This window comes from Nothobranchius furzeri, chromosome 3 (genome assembly GCF_043380555.1).
Source record: "Nothobranchius furzeri strain GRZ-AD chromosome 3, NfurGRZ-RIMD1, whole genome shotgun sequence".
Taxonomy (NCBI): Eukaryota; Metazoa; Chordata; class Actinopteri; order Cyprinodontiformes; family Nothobranchiidae; genus Nothobranchius; species Nothobranchius furzeri.
The window spans coordinates 42,476,218-42,490,808 of NC_091743.1; the positions used below are offsets into that span (position 1 = coordinate 42,476,218).

At 46.3% G+C, this 14,591-nt stretch overlaps 1 protein-coding gene across 1 annotated transcript in view; it reads right to left on the bottom strand.

Annotated features, from left to right (window-relative positions):
• The window catches only part of LOC107385826 (contactin-4), a 230,531-nt gene that overhangs the window by 42,329 nt on the left and 173,611 nt on the right, over nucleotides 1-14,591 (bottom strand). The gene's annotated exons all lie outside the window — the stretch shown is intronic.

The window sequence follows — 14,591 nt, forward strand, 5'->3', positions numbered from 1 at the left end:
CCATTAAGATGCAATTTTTGTCACTTTCCAACACATTCTCACACCTGAAGCGGCTAAAAATGACGAAGGGTGATCAAGCATTTGTTTCCGACGTATTGGGAGCCCAGACGCGCTGTACCAGAACGTCACTTTCTGACACCCGCGGTAAAACGGACATTTCACCAACATTTAACCTCTAAACTCTAGCGATTTAACTTTCCCCTCACCCCTATCCTTACCTTAACCCAGTCTGTCCTTCTAAATTTCCCGTTAACTGTCTTTAAGAGGAACGGTTCAACTAGAAACAAAGTTTTGCATGCACAAGTGGGTTAATGCTAGGATAGAGGTGAGGGGAAGGTTAAATAGCAACAGGGTAAAGGACACAATTTGGAAAAATCTCTGTTTTACCGTAGGCATCAGAAATCAATGCTGTGGCACAGCGCATCGCCTCCTGATGGACGGAAGTTCGGAAACAAATGCTTGGCTACCCCTTCGTCATTTTTTGCTGCTTCGGGTGTGAGAGTGTGTTGCACATTCGCGTTGGCTTCACTTTTGCAGCTGGGGTTTACCCTTGTTTGTGACATTGTCAAATGCTGAATAATGTGGAGTCAACCTGAGCTACAGAGCGAAAAGTTTCAGGAGTTCACTGTATAAACAAGAGTCAGTGAAAACATGATGCTTGCCAGTTGCTGGGTATAAAGAACTGCTTGTAATTTTATTTTAAAGCGATAGGGCATAAAGCAGACAAATAGATTAACATGATAGTAGAAATAGTGCTTCAATGCTTCTGATTGGCAGAAATCTCACAAACTTGGAAAAAAATAAACAGAGAACAAGCCAAGTCTGATGTAGAACACTTGGAAAAACACATCTGTCTTTTTCAACCTTGGGTATTACTCTAAAATGAGCAGGAGCTTTAATGAGATCAAACAGCCTGCTCGAAAACTGATACGAGATTTCCTACTAAACCCTGCAAATCTGCAAAAATAACATTACACTCTCAGTGGGACTTCCAACCCCTATTAGATCACTGAGCATCACAAGTGCTTGATTTCAGATTACACAGTTAAACTTTTAATTTGGGTGTTAAAACTGCAAAGCCTAGATTGCGTGACTCTTGCAGTGCTCTGCTAATCCAAATCTCTCAGATAACACTTTGTTTTCCCTCTCAAGGCCAGTCTAAGCTTCCATCAGTATCATTAGATAGCTCTGTGCACAACCTTGATTTGGATTTAAATGCAGAGGAAATGTAAATGCAAGCAAAAAACGCCTGCATAATATAATAACATTGGCAATTAAATTTGGACGGAGAGCAAATGAAATGGCCAGGGCAAGTATTAAAAGCAGTGGAAAAGCACAGAAAAGCATCAGAAGGGCTTAATGTAGACTGCTACAGGTTAAAATTATGAAAAGAAAACTTGTCTTTAAACTGGTAATAGTGTTGGATGAAAAAGTAAAACTCATCCATATTACATTACGAGATTTTTATTGAACAATGGTTTTATTGGCATATTGTAGAAAGTCTTAAATACAGCCCAAAATGTGATAAAAATAGATTTAATGAATGACTATAGTCAAATGATTAAATTCACTTTCTTATCAGGTGTTAAAAAACTGGAGTTTTTAAATGACGCTCAGTGGCCTAGTGGTACAATGTCTGCCCTGAGGTTGGATTGGGGGGGGGGGGGGGGGGGGGTGTTAAACAACCAAACAGTTCTGAACGCAGCTGCAGCTTACTGCTCCCCACAGGAATGGGACAAATTTCACCACACCAGTGTGCGTGACAACTATGGGACTTTGTAAAAGTTCAAACATTAACAGTAGAACTCCCAAGGAAGTAATTTTGACTGTTTTCATTTTTGATATGTAATAACTTTAGTTTAATGGATCTCATGTTGTCCTGGCTTTTCCTATTTTTATGTGTCCTTTCTTTTTGTTTTATAATTTCCATAAAATAATGAGGTGCATCAGGCTGAAGAAGGAGGCCTACAGGGCGTGGCTGGTCTGTGGGTTTCCGGAGGCAGCAGACAGGTACCGGATAGCCAAGCGGGGTGCAGCAGTGGCAGTAACCTAAGCAAAATCTCGGGTGTGGGAGGAGTTTGGTGAGGCCATGGAGAAAGACTATCGATCGGCTCCAAAGAGGTTCTGGCAAACTGTCCGGCGCCTCAGGAGAGGAAGGCAGCAACTCGCTCACACTGTTTACAGTGGGGATGGGGAGCTGCTGACGTCAACTGGGGCTATAGTCGGACGGTGGAAGGAATACGTTGAGGAGCTCCTCAATCCCACCTACGCGCATTCCGAGGAGGAATCAGAGCCGGGAGACCTGGGGATGGACTGTCCAGTCTCTGGTGCAGAAGTTGCTGAGGTAGTCAAACAACTACATAGCGGCGGAGCCCCGGGGGCGGATGAGGTTCGTCCTGGGTATCTCAAGGCTATGGATGTTGTAGGGCTGTCGTGGTTGTCACGTCTCTCCAACATTGCGTGGTCATCGGGGGCAGTTCCGGTGGAGTGGCAGACCGGGGTGGTGGTCCCAATCTTTAAGAAGGGTGATCTGAGGGTGTGTTCCAACTATAGGGGGATCACACTCCTCAGCCTCCCTGGAAAGGTCTACTCCAAGGTACTGAAGAGGAGGGTCCGATCGATAGTTGAATCTCAGATTGAGGAGGAGCAATGTGGTTTTCGTCCTGGCCGTGGAACTGTGGACCAGCTCTATACCCTTGCGAGGGTGATGGAGGGGGCATGGGAGTTTGCCCAACCAATCCACATGTGTTTTGTGGATTTGGAGAAGGCTTATGACCATGTCCCCAGGGGCACCTTGTGGGGGACGCTCCAGAAGTATGGGGTGAGTGTGGAGTGTGTCGAGTTTGGTGGCAGGAGAATCTCATCTCTGCGTTTTGCAGATGATGTGATCCTCCTAGCTTCATCCAGCTCTGACCTTCAGCTCTTGCTGGGTAGGTTTGCGGCTGAGTGTGAAGCGGCTGGGATGAGGATCAGCACCTCCAAGTCTGAGACCATGGTTCTCGACCGGAAAAGGGTGGCTTGCCAACTCCGGGTCAGGGGAGAAGTCCTACCTCAAGTGGAGGAGTTTAAGTATCTTGGGGTCTTGTTCACAAGTGAGGGTAGGGGGGATCGGGAGATCGACAGGCGGATTGGTTCAGTATCTGCAGTGATGCGGATGCTGAGCCGATCTGTTGTGGTGAAGAGGGAGCTGAGCCAGAAAGCCAGGCTCTCGATTTACTGGTCGATCTACGTCCCAATCCTCACCTATGGTCATGAGCTTTGGGTAATGACCGAAAGAATGAGATCGCAGATACAAGCGGCCGAAATGAGTTTCCTCCTTAGGGTGGCCAGGCTCAGCTTTAGAGATAGGGTGAGGAGCTCGGACATTCGGGAGGGACTCGGAGTAGAACCGCTGCTCCTCCGGATCGAGAGGAGTCAGTTGAGGTGGTTTGGGCATCTGGTCAAGATGCCTCCTGGACGCCTCCCTGGGAGGTGTTTCGGGCATGTCCTGCCGGCAGGAGGCCCCCGGGTCGACCCAGGACACGTTGGAGAGGTTACATCTCCAATCTAGTCCGGGAACGCCTTGGGGTCCTGCCGGAGGAGCTGGTGGAGATGGCCAGGGAGAGGATGGTCAGGAGCTCCCTAGTTGGGATGCTGCCCCCGCGACCCGGACCTGGATAAGCGGAGGAAGACGACGACGACGACGATGATAAAATAATGTATCAAAAAAGAAATATGTCAATTTGACGGCTCTATTGTTTACATGGTAACGTTTTCTAACGGATAATGGACAGCTCCGCCATTGCTAAGCAACCAACTTTCCAGCTCACACACGCTCCCTTCCCTCTCCGTGTGAAATAGTGGCTGAAACAGCTTGTACAATAACATTATGTGGGCTGTTATGTCCCTGTATGACAGGTGTCAGAGCTTGATCCGCATTGCTGGCAGTTGTCAAGCTCGTTCTCGGTGAGAGCTGGACTCCGCCAAGGCTGCCCCTTTTCACTGATTGCGTTCATAACTTTTATGTACAAGATTTCTAGGTGCAATGAAGGTGTTGAGGCGATCCGTTTTGAGGTCTCTGCTTTTTGCAGATGATGTGGTCTTGTTGGCTTCCTCAAAACATAATCTTCAGCTTTTGCTGGAGTGGTTAACAGCTGAGTGTGAAGTAGCTGGGATGAGAATCAACTCCTCTAAGACCATAGTCTTGAGTTGGAAAGGGGTGGAATCCCTTCTGTGTCAAAAGGCAAAGCTCTCGATTTACCAGTCAATCTACTTTCCTACTCTCATCTATGGTCACGAGATTTTGGTAGTGACCGAAAGAACAAGATTGCATATACAAGCGACCAAAATGAGTTTTCTCTGCAGGGTGACTCTCCCTTAGAGATAGGGTTAGAACCAGAGTGAGTAGGATGTGTATGGGGAGCGTGAGTGGTTGTATGAAGTACATTCTTGTAAATCTCTAGGTTGTATTTGTATGTGTGAGCAAGAGTGAGGGAGCGAGTGACTGCGTTCATGTGTGAGTGTATATGTCAGGTGGGGTCTTAGGCTTCTCCTCTCTCCAGGGAGATCTTGTGTCACTACAACATCTTCGCCTACCCTCCTTGTCAAGTGTTTCTTCTTTCTGTGAGGCGTCTACACTTGAAAAGACCAGACTTTGGCTTCACTCAGATATGTCTTTATTTGACCAGTTTCAGGATCATCATAAGTCAGTATCAGTATCAGTATCAGCATCAGGTGAAAACCTTTAAATACAAAAATAGAACTGTTTAAAGATCACACACAGAAAAACACAATGCGTTTTACAGGTAACACAAACTTAAAACATTTCAACCAACATCTGTAATTTAAATAGAAGGTGAGTACTTGAGTTCTAAGTAAAAGTATACTTTAAGGTTTAAACATATTCTAGTATTTAAATTAAACAAGAAAAGTTTTATTTTCTCAGATTTTACTACCTTATACATCCTTACTTTCACAGTTACTTTTTCAGTATTTAACCTGTGTTTTAAACATTTTAATTAAGGTTTTAATTAAGGATTGTTACAAATTATCTTATTTACATTTTAACTAAATTCAATAATTTCAGGATTTAAACAAAGAATCTTGGGTTACCATTTTTAAATATTAGATTTCTATAAATTGGGATGGAAACCCATATTTTCTGATAAACTTAAAGAAAAACCAAAACTTCCTCCTAACAGTTGTTTGCCACAAAACTTAGCTCAGAAAAAAGTCCATGTGAATCATCCCAAGAGCTTACCGGTAGCCTGTCAAGATCAAAGTCCTCCTCACAGCTGAATTGTTTGCTTGCCATCTCAGTTTTGTCACACCCTGGTTGAATGACTGCTGCATGCATGAAGAAGCCACTAGTGGTGAGCTCTTGATTTCCTGATTTGGCTCACCTGGAGGAGCACAAACCAGAGTTCACAAGCCCCCTCTGGCCAGTGTGAAGATTGCATGCACAGCTCATGTGCAGACACTGTGCAGCAGAGTCAGCATGAGGATGAGACAGTTGACCTCTGCCAGGTCAGCATGACACCTCCCACTCGATCTTTGTGTGGCCATGCCCAGAAAGATCGTTTTCAGGTGAGCTCTTCGACTTGATCTTCTACTGGTAATAGGACCACAAGCCGTCGGACATCCCGATGCAGAATGGTGCTTGACTCAGGATCTCTGGTAACAGATTTTGGACTCTTCACTGAAATGTTGGAACTTGGAGAGACCTTCACGTGCACGTCTCGAACAACACCTCTGGAATCAGGATTCACGCTGGTGACCTTTCCAAGTCTGAACTGCCCTCTTAGTGCATTTTGGTCACAGATCCAAACAATGTCTCCAACGGCAACGTTTCTTTCAGCAGTATGCCACTTACTTCGAATGAACAGATTTGGACCAGCAAGTTGGCTCCAAGATTTCCAGAAGTTGGTGTCTGTTGTTTGCACTTCAGTGAGCCGTTTGAAAGGGTAGGTGGTGTAGTCAACAGTTTTAAAGTCCCCACTTTGTGTGGCTCGACCAAGCAACAGGTTGTTCGGCGTGATGTACTGGATGCGTTCTTCTCTGCTCTGAATTCTGACATCGATGGGTCTCTCATTTGCAAGGTTGGCAGCTAGCTGGAACACTGTCAGGAACTCACTGAATGTAAGGCCTTCTACATTTCCAAGACTTTGAAGGACTCTCTTGGTAACTCTAACAGCAGCTTCAGCAGTTCCATTTCGGTGAGGTGAGTCGGCGGGAAGGATCTTCCACATCCAGGTGGTCTCATTCTTGGCAGCATATTCTTCAAGGGATTCTTGATTTTGTTGTCTCAGGTAAGCATACACCTCTTTCAACACAGGTTTTGCGCCAACAAAGTTTGTGCCAGGATCTGACCAGATTCTTTGGGGATGCCCTCGGAGAGCGGTGAACCTCATAAAGGCAAACAGGAAGCTCTCTGTTGATAGTGTGTTTGCTAGTTCAACATGGATGGCTCGGCTAGCCATACAACAAAACACAACTCCCCATACTTTCATGTTTACCCTCTTTTTGACATCATCCTTCACATGATAAGGTCCAAACAGGTCAATGGATGTGAACTTGAATGGTGCAGCAGGATTAGACCTCTCTTCAGGTAAGTTTCCCATTATTTGCTTGCAGGTTCTTGCCTTTGTTTTCTTACACACAATGCACTTGTCAACAACTTTTTGAGCAATAATCCTTCCTTTAATGACCCACGCTTTCTTTCTCATCCGCAGTAAAGTCCCTGCTACTCCATCATGTCCCTCACTGTGTGCTTCTCTGGCAAGGAGGGTGGATAACCAGGCATGAAATGGTAAAAGGGGAACAGCTTTGCGGTCTTCTCTGAAGGTCTGGATTCTACCCCCACAAACTAGAAGTCCACTTGTTTGATCTCTGTAGACAACTAACCTGTCTGTTGTAGTGCTTGGGAAGTTAACACCCTCTTGTGCTGCTTGGCAAAGGTCTCAAAATGCATCTCGTCTCTCGTTGACTGTAAGGACACCCGAGGATGGAACTACCTCCCACCTGTCTTGACCTGCGGTATTGACATTTAGGAACTTTTTGGCAGCTCTCCAGATCCATGCCACAGTCCCAACCAGCCTTCTCAGGTTGCTGAAACACCTTTCGTCGACTAGTTTTCGGGTTTCTACTCCTCCTGGTGGTCTTCTGGAACATACATAGGCTGGATCTTGAGCTGGTTTCAGCTGACTTCTTGTAAGTATCGCAATAAATGACTTTTTACAGATACTTGTTACTTTATCTCGAGCATGGGCAGCGATGTCTTTGGCAGATTTCTTTGGCCACTCATCATCTGGAAGTTGGAGAAACTTCAGACCAGACTGCCACTCGGAGTCGTCAGTTAAGGCATTTGGACTGGCCCCTCTGGTGATGATGTCCGCTATGTTTGCTGGTCCTGGGATCCACCACCAATCTTGGACGTCAGTGCTACTCTGGATCTCGCCAACACGATTTGCGAAGAATGTCTGGAAGCCATAACTTTCACGTTGTATTGCACCCAGGACCGTCTGGCTGTCGATGAGATGGTACCAAATCTTGACCTGAATACGACAGTGCTTCTGGAAGTAGGTCTTCAGGCGGGCTGCGAAGACGGCACCACACATCTCCGCTTTTACAGGATCACCTTTGTGGTGGAGAGGAGTCAGCTTGGCTTTGGATTCAACTAGTCTCACAACAGCACCACGACTGCAGCTCCAACGAAGGTACATCACTGCGCCATATGCATGTTCACTGCCATCAGAGAATGTGATTGCACTAGGCTCTGCACAGGGATCTGGTGGAGTCAGAGCTCTAGCAAAGCGAAGTTTGTTCAGATCAGCATACTCTTCCAGAACCTTTATGGCGTCTTCTCGGAGACCTACAGACAAGGCAGTATCCCATGTGTCTTCTAAGCAGTACTTTGTTTTGGCTTCTTGGAAAGCTCTTCTAACCAAGATGGCACCTTTCTGCTTGACAGGAGTCACAAGGCCAAGTGGGTCATACAGGCTGGAGACTTGGCTCAGCAGTTCTCGTCTGGTCAGTGGATCAGGGGTTTGAGTTCTGACTTCTTCTCTTAGCAGATTTTGACCAAGGCGCATCTTTTTCTTTTTCTTAGAGAAGTTGACTGCAACCATGACATGGAGATCATCATCTTCGATGGTGTAGCCAAGGCCAAGGGCTTTGTTGTCTTCTTCCATCCGCTGGTTTGGCAGAATTATAGTCTTTGACTCTGTCATATTCATCTCACTTTTGGATTCTTTCCTCCCACTTTGATTGGAGTAGACCCAGGGCTTCATGTAGAATCCTCCAGCTCTCAGGATATACTCGATGTTGGCGGTAAGGCATTTCAGATGGTCTTGGTCATTGTGTGAAGTCAAGATATCATCGACATAAGCATCTTCTTCCAGCACACGTTTCTCTTCTTTGAAGTGACTGAATGAAGGCAAGTTTGCAGTCTCTCGCATGGCAATTTGGGCTATGCAACCAGCAGGTTTGTCTCCCATGTTAACTCTTGTTATGGCATACTCTTCTATTTCTGACTCTTCTGTGTCACGCCACAAAAACCTGTGCAGGTGGACCTCTCGAGCTTCCAGCCAGACAGAGTTGTACATCTTGCGGATATCACCAAGGGCAGCAAAGACACCAGTCCGAAACCGTAGCAGGACAGCTCTGATCGGGTTCAGGACATCAGGACCTTTGATGAGGATGTCGTTCAGGCTGAGGCCTTTGTACTTCTGGCTGCTGTTCCACACTAGTCTCACTGGGGTGGATACGGAGTGTGGATTTGGTGCAATTAAATGGCTGATATACCACACTAGCCCAGTCCAACTCTGCAGGACTTCTTTGGACAGCTTCACTGCAGCTCTGCAGTTCACCATCTCATGGACTTGTGCACTGTAAGCTGCCTTCCACTCAGGTTCTTTGGACAGCTGCTTCTCCGTTCTGAGGAATGTTGCTTCTACTGCTTTCTTGTTATTTGGCAATGTTGCTGGATCTTCTAGCCATGGATACGTGGCGTGCCAATGTGGTTCTGGGCTGTGGTCATCTCCGCTTGAGTAAGTCAGACCATTTCTCACAATCTCCATCTCCCTCTCCTCTGCGAGTGTAATTTCTTTACCCCCTGGCTGACAGTTCCCGCAACGACACCCTCCACATCTTGGCTGACAGGCAGCTCCAATGCTTTCCCACCTCCACCACTTCAGAAAGTCTCCATTGCTGGTGGCTGTGCTGCACTGAGTCTCAATATGGTCTGGATGCTGGCAGGAAGCTGGGTTTTTGGTGAACTCTTGGTACTTGACTGCTGCAGTCCTCATTGATCTTGCAAAGTGAGTCTTGGAGGTGTGTGCCGACAGGGTGACTTCCTCAAAGAGGTCTGGATGTGTGCCCCCCACTGTCTTGCCAAGTGGACCGTCCCAGAGTACTAGGTCCCCGATGGAGCAAACCTTTTGAGGCACTAGCCGTCCTTCTTTGTGACTTATTAGCAGTTGAATTTCTCTGGGTCTGATAAGGTCTTGAAGAGTGACATCGGGGAAGATCTTCTTTAACTTGTGAGGTGGAACATGTTTGTGCACTTCAGCAATTGTATCAAGACCATAACAGATTAGCTGGTGAGGCTTTAAGGTTCCTCTTGAAGTGCTGACACGAACCTTGAGAAGGTAACGCTTGGTTGCTACTGATATCTTCATCCCTCCAACACCATGGACAACCAGTGTGACGTCTTCACCACGAAGGTTGAGCTTGCTTGCAACTTTATGGGTTATGTAGTTCGTGTCAGATGCCAGGTCAATTAATGTCCCAATTCTTTGTCCATCGTTGGCGGTGACATCAAGTAGCATCAGGATCACAGGGTACTCTTTTAGACCAGACTCCTCCAGAAGGCCTTTCCCTGACGCCATAGAGCTGAAGGCTCGTGAGGTGACGTTGCTGAAAACCTAACGACACTGCTGGGCTAGCTCTGGTGATAATTTGGAGAGGAACTCTTCCTGGACCTCTGTGTACCTCTTCCCCTCAGCTCCCCCTGGAACAGGTTTGGATCCTTGTGATGAGGGTCTTGGCAAAGGGCAGAGAAGGTAATGATGCTGGTCTTTGCACTCTGGATTTCTACACAGGTAGGTTATATTTCTGCATGGTTCGTTGTGGATCTCAAGGCACTTCTTGCAGGCTCTGAGCTGCTGCACTGCATTCTTTTTCTCCTGTAGCTTTTTGGTAGTTCTAAACCTTCTGCAGATGTACAGTTTTCTCTTGTGCTTTGGGTCGCCACAGATGATGCACCCTGCTGGATCACTAAAGGATTTAACAGTCTTTGTGCGGGCATACTTTGTTGGGAACTTTATTTTCTCCTTGGCAGGGTCTATGTCTCTCAGCTGATCCAACTGCTCATAGATGGATTCTTGAGATTGGAGGTATTCAAGTAGCTTGTCAAACCGGTTCTTATGAGTAACAGCATGCCTTGGGTCAGCAGCATGGGTAAGCCAGTCTTTCTTCAGAGTCTCTGGTAATTTGCTTTCAATAGACTTTATTACCAACAGGTTTTTTATTGCATCTGCTTTATTTAGCTCACTCAGATCATAGAGGGCCTTTTCAACTGCTTGGATTAGCTCGATGATTCTTCTTGGCTGGTTACTACAAACAGCAGGGATAGCCTGTAGCTCTTCGATGATCTCGACTGCAATGGTGGCTTGATTCCCGTAACGGTTCTCGAGGACTCTGAAGATCTCATCTGTTGATGGGTATGTAGATAGACGCAGATCTCTGGCAATTCTCTCGTCGAGGCTATCAAGCAGTTGGAACTTCTTCACCTCCACAGACCCGGTCGGTTCGCCTTGTCTTTGAAGAGCCTCCCATTCCTTTCTCCAGCGGTAGAACTCACGTTGGTTACCAGTGAACTTTGGTAGGGCTGTGGCTTTCAGTGTTATGGCTGCAACAGGGGCTATGCTGTGGAGAGTGACAGGTGCTTGGATGGAGTCCCTTTTCATTCTTTCTTCTCTGATCAGGGCAGCTTTCTTTGACACCAGGTTTGGAAGGAATGTCTCGAGCTCAGTTAATCGACGATCAAAGTCTCGCCTCTCAGCAGTAGGAGCCCAACGGTTCCATGACTGGTGTGCTTCTTTTGCTTTGCGCATCAGGTCTTCTAGATGAAGAAGCATAAAATAATATGCCTCCACTGGTGTGTCAGGCTGAGTGGAGGAGACATTCTCAATCTCTACTTCTGCAGTTTTTAGGGCGAGTGTTAGTTCTCTCTCACCAAACGAGATCCATAATGTCTCTCTAATCAGGTGCTTTGTCTCCTTTAACTTGAGCTCACATTCTTTTTCAGTCTTCTCAAGGTCAGCTCTTTGCTGGTCACTCAACTTATGTGTGCCTTCATCTTCACACTCTGCGATGTAAGCAGCCTCAAGCTCCTCATTCATAGCCGTCACTTTGGAGCCCTCTACTGTGAGCTTCTTGAAGGCATCCTGTAGCTCCTCTACAGACATTTCCATGTGTGTCCTTGTTATTTGGTTGGTGAGTCTGGAGAAAAGTCTTTTTGCTGTGGTTCGTTCTACTTTCAGTTCCTCAAGCGACTTTGAATCAGCCATGTTGCTTTGTTTGTTGTTGGGTTGACAGATGGCAGGTAAACGGTTCCCTCCAGGCCCCCAGATGGAGTCTTCTCCCTCTTTGTGGTGGGCTTTGGTGGAGTCTTCACTGGTCAGGGCCAATTTCCCACTGGCCAAGGCGGTTTTCACTGTCAAGTGTTTCTTCTTTCTGTGAGGCGTCTACACTTGAAAAGACCAGACTTTGGCTTCACTCAGATATGTCTTTATTTGACCAGTTTCAGGATCATCATAAGTCAGTATCAGTATCAGTATCAGTATCAGCATCAGGTGAAAACCTTTAAATACAAAAATAGAACTGTTTAAAGATCACACACAGAAAAACATAATGCGTTTTACAGGTAACACAAACTTAAAACATTTCAACCAACATCTGTAATTTAAATAGAAGGTGAGTACTTGAGTTCTAAGTAAAAGTATACTTTAAGGTTTAAACATATTCTAGTATTTAAATTAAACAAGAAAAGTTTTATTTTCTCAGATTTTACTACCTTATACATCCTTACTTTTACAGTTACTTTTTCAGTATTTAACCTGTGTTTTAAACATTTTAATTAAGGTTTTAATTAAGGATTGTTACAAATTATCTTATTTACATTTTAACTAAATTCAATAATTTCAGGATTTAAACAAAGAATCTTGGGTTACCATTTTTAAATATTAGATTTCTATAAATTGGGAAGGAAACCCATATTTTCTGATAAACTTAAAGAAAAACCAAAACTTCCTCCTAACAGTTGTTTGCCACAAAACTTAGCTCAGAAAAAAGTCCATGTGAATCATCCCAAGAGCTTACCGATAGCCTGTCAAGATCAAAGTCCTCCTCACAGCTGAATTGTTTGCTTGCCATCTCAGTTTTGTCACACCCTGGTTGAATGACTGCTGCATGCATGAAGAAGCCACTAGTGGTGAGCTCTTGATTTCCTGATTTGGCTCACCTGGAGGAGCACACACCAGAGTTCACAAGCCCCCTCTGGCCAGTGTGAAGATTGCATGCACAGCTCATGTGCAGACACTGTGCAGGAGAGTCAGCATGAGGATGAGACAGTTGACCTCTGCCAGGTCAGCATGACACTCCTCCTGCCACTTTTTCTGCTGGTGGGTGGTGCCTCGGTCTGCCTGGAAATCTGCAACTCCCGTGTCGGAGGTGGGAAGTTTTTGGGATATGTCGGGTTGCTCCCAGTGGCTGCCCGGTGGAGTCTGGATCCCTGGACTCTGTCTGGTCCCCAGCAGGGTTGGTCTCCCTTGGGTCCTGGGCCGCTGTGTTCCGAGCTCGGCCAGCTCAAGGGTGGGCAGCTGCAGGCAGGCCTGGGGGCTTGCCATGGTTATCTCTCAGGGCTCTGGCGGCCGCTGGTTGTGACCCCCGAGGTTATCCTCTGCGCCTCTCGGGAGGGGGGTTGGGACTTCTCCGGCGACTGTCTCCCTGGGGTTCCTGTGCTTTGGGGAGACCCTTGGATCTCTAGGGCTTGCAACTCCTCCATCTTCCACACATCTTTGAGGCCAGGTCTGTGGCCCCTCACACTCACGATTGGGCACTCCTAAAGAGAAACTTTACATATACAATTGTGTGTACGCACACAGATGCTCACGTGGTGCTCTCATGAGGATTGACTTGGGCAATTATATCAAATCACCTGTGTGGTGGCTGTGTTTCACACTAAATGCATTATGAATTATTTCTCAGCAAAAAATGTTACTTTTATATATCTCTATGTTGTTGACGCAGTGATATTTAGGTCTTGTTGTATTTTTGGGTGTCCCTTTTTTTCTCTCTCACACTTTCTGCAGGTCTTGGCATTCAGAAATCAATTCTGATTGCTTCACAGCTGGACAGAACATGGTAAAAAAGAAGAAAGAGGGTGAGAAGCTTGGTTATCTGGGATGGGCTCGGAGTAGATCCACTGCTCATTCACATCAAGATGAGCCAAATGAGTTGGCTCAGGAATCTGACTAGCATTCCTCCTGGACACCTCCCTAGTGAGGTTTTCCGGGCATGTCCAACCAGAAGGAGACCTAAAGGAAGACCCAGGACACACTGGAGGGACTATGTCTTTCGGAACGCCTTGGGATTCCCCCGGAAGAGTTAGCCCAAGTGGCTGAGAAGAGGGAAGTCTGGGCCTCTCGGCTTAGGTTGCTACCCCTGTGATCCGACTCAGAAAAAAACAGATGGATGGATAGATGGATAATTATTAGAGATTGTTTCAGCTGTTGCACTTGACGTGACTGCGATCAGCACAGAGAGGCATAGCATGCAGGAAGATTAGCACACTTCATTATTTCCCCTAAATGTGCTTGGATCAGAATCAGTGAGGTAACCCAGACTGTCTCCCATCAAGCCACTTTCACCATCTCCACATGGAACCACACATAATCCCTCGGTCATGTCCTAATTTACAACTGTGGGGTCTGTTCCTAGATGGGATATGCCTGAATCATCCCTTGGGAGGTGTCCAGTAGGCATCTCAACAAAACCCCCAAACCACATCAGCTTTCTGCCCTGAATGTGAAAGAGTATCAGGTCTCCTCCAAGTCCCTTCTGGATGTCTGAGTTCCCCATCCTATCTCTCTGGCTGAACCTCCAAATTAACCCTCTCAGGCTCAAAATAAGTTTTGATAAAAGGTCATACAACTAAGTTCTTCAGGGGAACTTCTGAGTTACGCAATGCTCATGAAATACTTATGTGGAGTAACCAGGTAGGCAGGGTTTAATGTAGCGAATCTGCAACGCCTGCCTCCATAGGGTTAAAATGAAGTATTGTAGGATATGTGTCTAGGCCACTTTGCCCCTGGTACCCCCCCCCCCCCCCCCCCCCCCCCCCCACACACACACACACACACACACACACACACACACATTTTCTCCTGCTAATGTTAGCAGCTGTCACTCATTTCTCACCAGCAGCCACTCACCTGGTCCTGGACCTGTCATTCTTTATTTTGTGACAACAGTTCTGTATTTTTACATTTATGATTACCTGCCTGCATGTGTACATCTAAATAATTGCATTTCCAACATCACCTGCCTGA